General features: G+C 43.6%; 1 pseudogene; it reads left to right on the top strand.

The window, feature by feature from the left end:
- Positions 1-2,574: 2,574 nt before the first annotated feature.
- LOC133771251 (large ribosomal subunit protein eL32-like) lies at positions 2,575-4,250 on the top strand (annotated as a pseudogene).
- The last annotated feature ends 1,715 nt before the right edge of the window (positions 4,251-5,965 follow it).

Below are 5,965 nucleotides of genomic sequence, written 5' to 3'. Positions count from 1 at the left end.
TGTGCTTGTATATAAACTAGTGAAATAGTTAATTTTCTATATGCAGGAAATGATGCCCCTTCTCCTTTATTCTTGTAGAAAACCTCTAGGTCACTTCTGTTGGCAAAAGAAATGTGGGAGGTTTTGTTTATTTACTTGGTCTTCCCTAGCACTCCCAAACATTGATTTATAGCACTGACTTTATTTAAGCAGCAAACACACACACACCAAAAAACGAGCTTCCCCAAATGAGCATTTCTAAGCCAAGCTTCTTGCCAGAGGGAATTTGTTTCCCTTTCAGTTATAATTCTCTCCAAACAAGGTTCCATCAGGGGAAGTCTAAGAAACAGCATGTGCAACCCAGCTCACAGCAGCTTTATTTCAAGTTTCATCCCCAACTAGGTCTGAGCCACACAATGCAAAAACCAATAGAAACAAGATTCTAGTCCCACTGGAAATGGTAAACTTTCAGCTTTCAGTGGGCAACAAAGAGAAAAGAATACTTCTCAAAAACAGAAAATGATGCATTTTATATCCCCAGTGTACCTTCAGAGTGCTGTCATTCTGGACTTTGACCATTTTAATTCCCTTTTTAAACCTCATAGCTCAAAGAATCCAAAATAAGTACAAACTAGCTATCATTGAGTCAGGTAAACAAGTAAGTCAAAAAAGCCACCTGTTTGGTAACTATCTTCTAAAATTCCATGGTTGAATTGAAGACAGGAGGCAACAGGAGACACAAATCAGGCTGCTGTGTCTCTGGGGAACTGAATTAGAGCAGGGACTCAGCTGTGCCAGTTCATGCCTGGCATAGCATGAACACTGAAGTATCCAGAAAATTCATTTTACAGGTGTCAGTTCTCCCATTTCCTACTACCTGGGTCATAATCAGCCTCTTCTCCAATCCATGGGCAGTAGATCAGAGCAGCCCTTCCCTCTGATTCCCAAAACATGACAGCCTTCCAGGTAAAACTGCACATGTGGTCAGTGCCTGCCAGATGTCTCTGGTGTTGCTTTGCCCAGTCCCTCCCAGCTGGAAGAATATCTAATGACACTTTTACAGTGCAGTCCCAATGCAGCAGGGGCAGGAAGTACATCAGCCTTCCATCTTGACAAGGTGGTGCTTGGATCTGATCCTTTTGGCTGCAGCACTGGATCTGCCTAGGGTCAACAAGCTGATTCCCAGTCACAGCTCCCCTTTCTGCGTCTGCCCTACAGTGTCGACCCTAGGACAGGACTTCTGCCTTGGTTTTCCTGCCTTGTACTCCCTTTGCCTTCTAGGAACTCTCTGAGCTCACTTAGGGCACACAGATCATTCTGGTCTCTTCCAGGGGACCAAGTCCTCTTTCTTCGCCCTGTCCCTGACTGGGGACTTAATTTAAATTGAACTCTCTTTACCATTTCCGAAGTCAAGACTTTGTATTTATTCTGACTTGAGCTAGAGGTCTTCAGAATATTCTTTCCTGATTAGGAAACAATAAAAATCAGATCTCTAGCCTCTACCCTACAAACCATAAGCCAACGACGTGGTGCAACCATGTTGCGGTTAAGGGGAGACTGAAATAAAAGCAAAGAGCTTGCTGTGAGTGATGAGTCTAAGCCTGGATTCCACTCAGCCTTGGTCCTGTAGATGGCCTTTGATGAATAGGGAGCACATGAGCATGACACCAGATGCCTGCCTGGGAAACATCCGCATGTCAATCATGTTATTAATCAGCTGTCCATGATGGTCATATTATAAATATTACTATGTATGTTCAAGTCCAAAATATGAGGTCCCTTCTACAGAGACTCATATCCTCCACTGGCTGGCACTTCCTCTTTCTTTCCTCTTCCTGGGATCGTTTGAGGGTTATACGTTTGCCCTTCAGCAGTGATGAATGGAGTGTTGTGCTAATGCTGGGCTCTGCCATTATTCATGTCCCATCCTCTGTCCAGAAACTTTAATTGCAGCATCCTAGATGGAGGAGCAAAAATTGTATTACAGAGGATACTTTCATCTTCCTGATTATAATATCTGACAAAAGGCAGGGCTTTTCTATTAATCTCAGGTCCTTGCACTGGAGGGGCATCCACTCACCATACTGCGCAAGGTTCACATCCGGCAGCATCATACAGATATGTGGCTCATGGGATCTATAATTTTAGACTGAAGAAGCTGAGCTGATAATCATATCACTCCATTGCCACAACCTTAATCGGCCTATTATGGACATAAATTAAGAGTTTTACTGAAGAAAATCTATGTCCCAGAATTCCTGACTGCCAGAACCCTGATGAGCTGGGCTGAATACCAAGTATCCCACCATGGTCTAGCTCTCTCGTTGAAGTCCATTATCATCTAACTCATGCTTATTCAGATTTCTCAGAGTCATCTTTTTTCTTCCCTTTTTAGTTCTTAAAGTGATACTCAAAGGAGGGCATTCAGTCATGCAAATTATATCTAAAGGATATTGGCCAAAGATTTATTGTTCAATGTGTTCAATTATAGTGATTTTTGTCACAATTAACAGAGGCAGAACTAGTGAGAAGCCCATTGGAGCACAATAAAAGCATCCATTTGGGTTACAAGACAGTCCATTACTGTAGTTGATCATGGCTTCTATTAAGTCTTAGATACAAAGGTTGTAACTTTGCCATCTGCTGCTTCATCACATGGTTTATATACAAGCTTCTGGTCTGGAGAAAAACTAATGCAGCTGCAGGCTGCTTGCTTCTCTTTTTAAAATTAAGACTGCTCAAGAAAGTCTAGTCTCCAATCCAAACTGCAGGAAAGGGGGAAATTATTTCAGAGAGTGCAGTGCCCCAAACCCTGGAATTTACAGTAGTTAAAGCTGAACTATAATTTTTTTTAAAATTTATAATGAGCACTGTCCTAGCCATTGGCAGTAGGGGGAGGGGTATACTTAGGTAAAGGAATTACAGTGGGACTCAGCCCATTAGCCACTTGGGAAGTCTTTGCAATTCGCCACTTTCCAGATAGACACACAAACCTGGAAGCCACTGTCCAATCTCTTTTTCACCATGGAGACAGTAGAAGAAGGTAGAAAGTAGAGTCCTCCCTCTGCCATCTGCGCTGGCTATCCCTGGGCCTCCTTTTCTGAGTCCACAGCAAAGGGCTGTCTAGCCCTAGCCCGACTCATAGCACATTCTGGTAGAGAGGAGTCAGGGACTGTCCCTGGGTTATACAGAAGCTATTGCCCTTACACAGGCAGCTTCAAAGTTTATTTTAGTAGCTTAGATTTTTCCTAAGTGAAAAATCTTTGAATCTGTCAGACTGAAAAGATAATCAACCACAGGTTTGATTGATCCATTGAACAGGAGAGTCACAGTCACGGAGCAGAGAATTAAGTATCTGCAGCATCAGGCACTGACAATTTTCTGACAACCAGCCCCCTTCTCTTGAAAGCTCAGGATAGATCTGTTGCTCTGATATCTGAAGCAAAGTCTGCAATACCACTTTGTGACGAGACAGCCAAAGAGAGATGCCCATTGGTGGAAATAGCCAATGAACCTTAAACAATGGTTTCCTATTCTATTCTGTGGTCTCCTTTATAGAAGTCGGGTGTGTGCATGTAGATAAAGAGACAAGAAAAAAAGTTAAAATAATCTTTCAGAGAATTTCTAATCTTCCAAGTGTCTCACAGTGTAGTTAGGCAGTTGCACACATAAATTGGAATAGCTGTGAAACAGAACACACTCCACCTCACAAGGGAAGTGGTTTACCCAGCAGTAAATGAAGTTGAGTGAAAAGAAGGAAGTCTTCATGGGAGAACTGATGATCAAATTGACTCTTAAAGCATGAGTAGGCTCTGCCTTGGTGCTGCCTGTGAGGTGGTGTGGCAGCCTTCTACTTGGCATCATGGCCATCCTAGACTCCTCATGAAGCCTAAAGTCATCAAAAAGAGGACCAAAAAGTTCATCCAGTACCAGTCAGAACACTATGTCAAAATTAAGCATAACTGATAAAAATCCACAGATACTGAAATCAGGGTGCAGAGGAGATTGAAGGGCCAGATATTGATGCCTAACATTGGCTATGAGAGTGACAAGAAAACAAAGCACATGCTGCCTGCCCAGTGGCTTCTGGAAGATCCCAGTCCACAGTGTCAAGGAGCTGGAGGTACCACTGATGTGCCACAAATCTCTGGGCTGAGATTGCTCACCATGTTTCCTCCAAGACCTGCAAAACCATCATGGACAGAGCAGCCTAGCTGGCCATCAGAGTCACCAATCCCAATGCCACGCTGCTTGGTGAAGAAAATGAATAGACAATTCCTGTGCACAGTTTGTGTTTAAATAAAGCCATGAAAACTGTCCCAAAAAGGGTGAGTAGGAAATTGCAGATGCATTAGGTGGTATGACTATTAAAACCACATAAGCTGCACCTGCTTTGCTTAGGTTAGTAGCTCTCAAACTTTATCATCTATCAAGGTAATCTGGAGAGTTAGTTAAAGTGCAGATGGCTTGGCTTTGCCCCTGGAGTTTCCAGTTGCATAGATCTTCAGTGGTCCGGCAAGTTTGCAGCTCTAACCCATTCACAGGTGATGCTGCTGCTGAGAACCAGAGACTTAGGTGCACTATGAGGATTGGAAGTAGAGAAAGGGATGCAGTGTCTGGATCCTAAGGGACTCCAGGCCCATGTGGAGAGACCATTCACTATCTGGACTGTTAGGACCTATTGTCAGGTCCTCAGCCATTGAGTGTAAGCATCACATCTGTGGTTTTTGGAAGGTAGTGCTGTTAGGAATGTAGAAGGAAAAGGCAGTTATGACATGGTCACAGTCACTTGGGAAATTGTACAGCCATAACAAAGGCAATGGGAATGGAGAAGATGGGTCTGAGCTTGCTTCTGTGAAAAGAGCCGAGGCCTGGCGTCTTCAGTGATGCTGTCAAAGGAGGAAAATAAATCAGCTGTTTCCTTTGCCTCTGGAAACTGTTATTTGTTCTCTTCCTTTATTAAAATATGCATGATGGATCTTCTGGGAAAGGACACAGAGAGTTTAGCAACGTTTACTTAGCCATAATTCATTGATTATTATTTCCAAGAAAAAAGAAAACATCCTTATTTGGTGCAGTTAGAGTATCCCTGGGGTGTTGTCCACATGCATCTCTGTTCCCTGTGAAGCCCTGGGGCTGGGGAGCCTGTGTTTGAGCAGAAGCAGGACAGGCAAAGTGGAGTATCACAGAACAGTGCCATAGAGGGAGGTCAGAGGAGCAACAGAAATAACAAAAGTGCATATACCTGCAGGGAATGGAATGGGATTTCTAGAAAGCCCCAGAAATATCTAGTAGGTGACTGAATTTCCTGCAGAAATATACTAGATGTAGAAATGTAAAACTGTCCGTCATGTTAAAAAGCTAGTTTTTTTGCTATTTCTTTTCTTAGCCCAGGATCCCTCAGAAGTGAACCCAAGAAAAAGACTCCCAAGCTGGTGGTATACTGGGGTGATAAGGTCTGAAGGAGTGGAGTGTGGGCAGGGGAGAGACTCACAGAAGCAGGGAAGTCCAATACTGGGCTGCAATATAGAGCTGACCACTGATAGAGGCCACTGTTCTATCCACCTAAGACACTTTTATGAAACACTCCTCAGAGCCATCCACTTGGAGAAGAGAGGGAGCAGGGCCCATTATTGGCTGCTTTTTCCCTCTGCTCAAGGCTTGCCCCAACAAACATTAAATGTCTCATCCTTCTGAGTTGCACACATGGGCATGACCACTACAGGAATCAAAGATGGCCTGTGCAAGACATGAGAGTGGTAAGGAGCTATTGGGTTGCACCTGTATCAAGTGAGTTGGGCCTGTGTGGAACTTGTCAAACTACACTGGCATCGGATGTGGGTCTACCCCAAGGATATGCAATAGTACATAAGGTTTCCTGTACCTTTGTTATGGTCCTAGGTTAAGAGCTTCACAGCCATTCTTCCATTTAATCCATATAACAACCCTATAAAGCAGGCATTCTATCCCCACTTTACGAATTAGG

The sequence above is a fragment of the Lepus europaeus genome, chromosome 12, assembly GCF_033115175.1.
Source record: "Lepus europaeus isolate LE1 chromosome 12, mLepTim1.pri, whole genome shotgun sequence".
Taxonomy (NCBI): Eukaryota; Metazoa; Chordata; class Mammalia; order Lagomorpha; family Leporidae; genus Lepus; species Lepus europaeus.
This window is presented reverse-complemented; position numbering and strand designations above follow the sequence as displayed.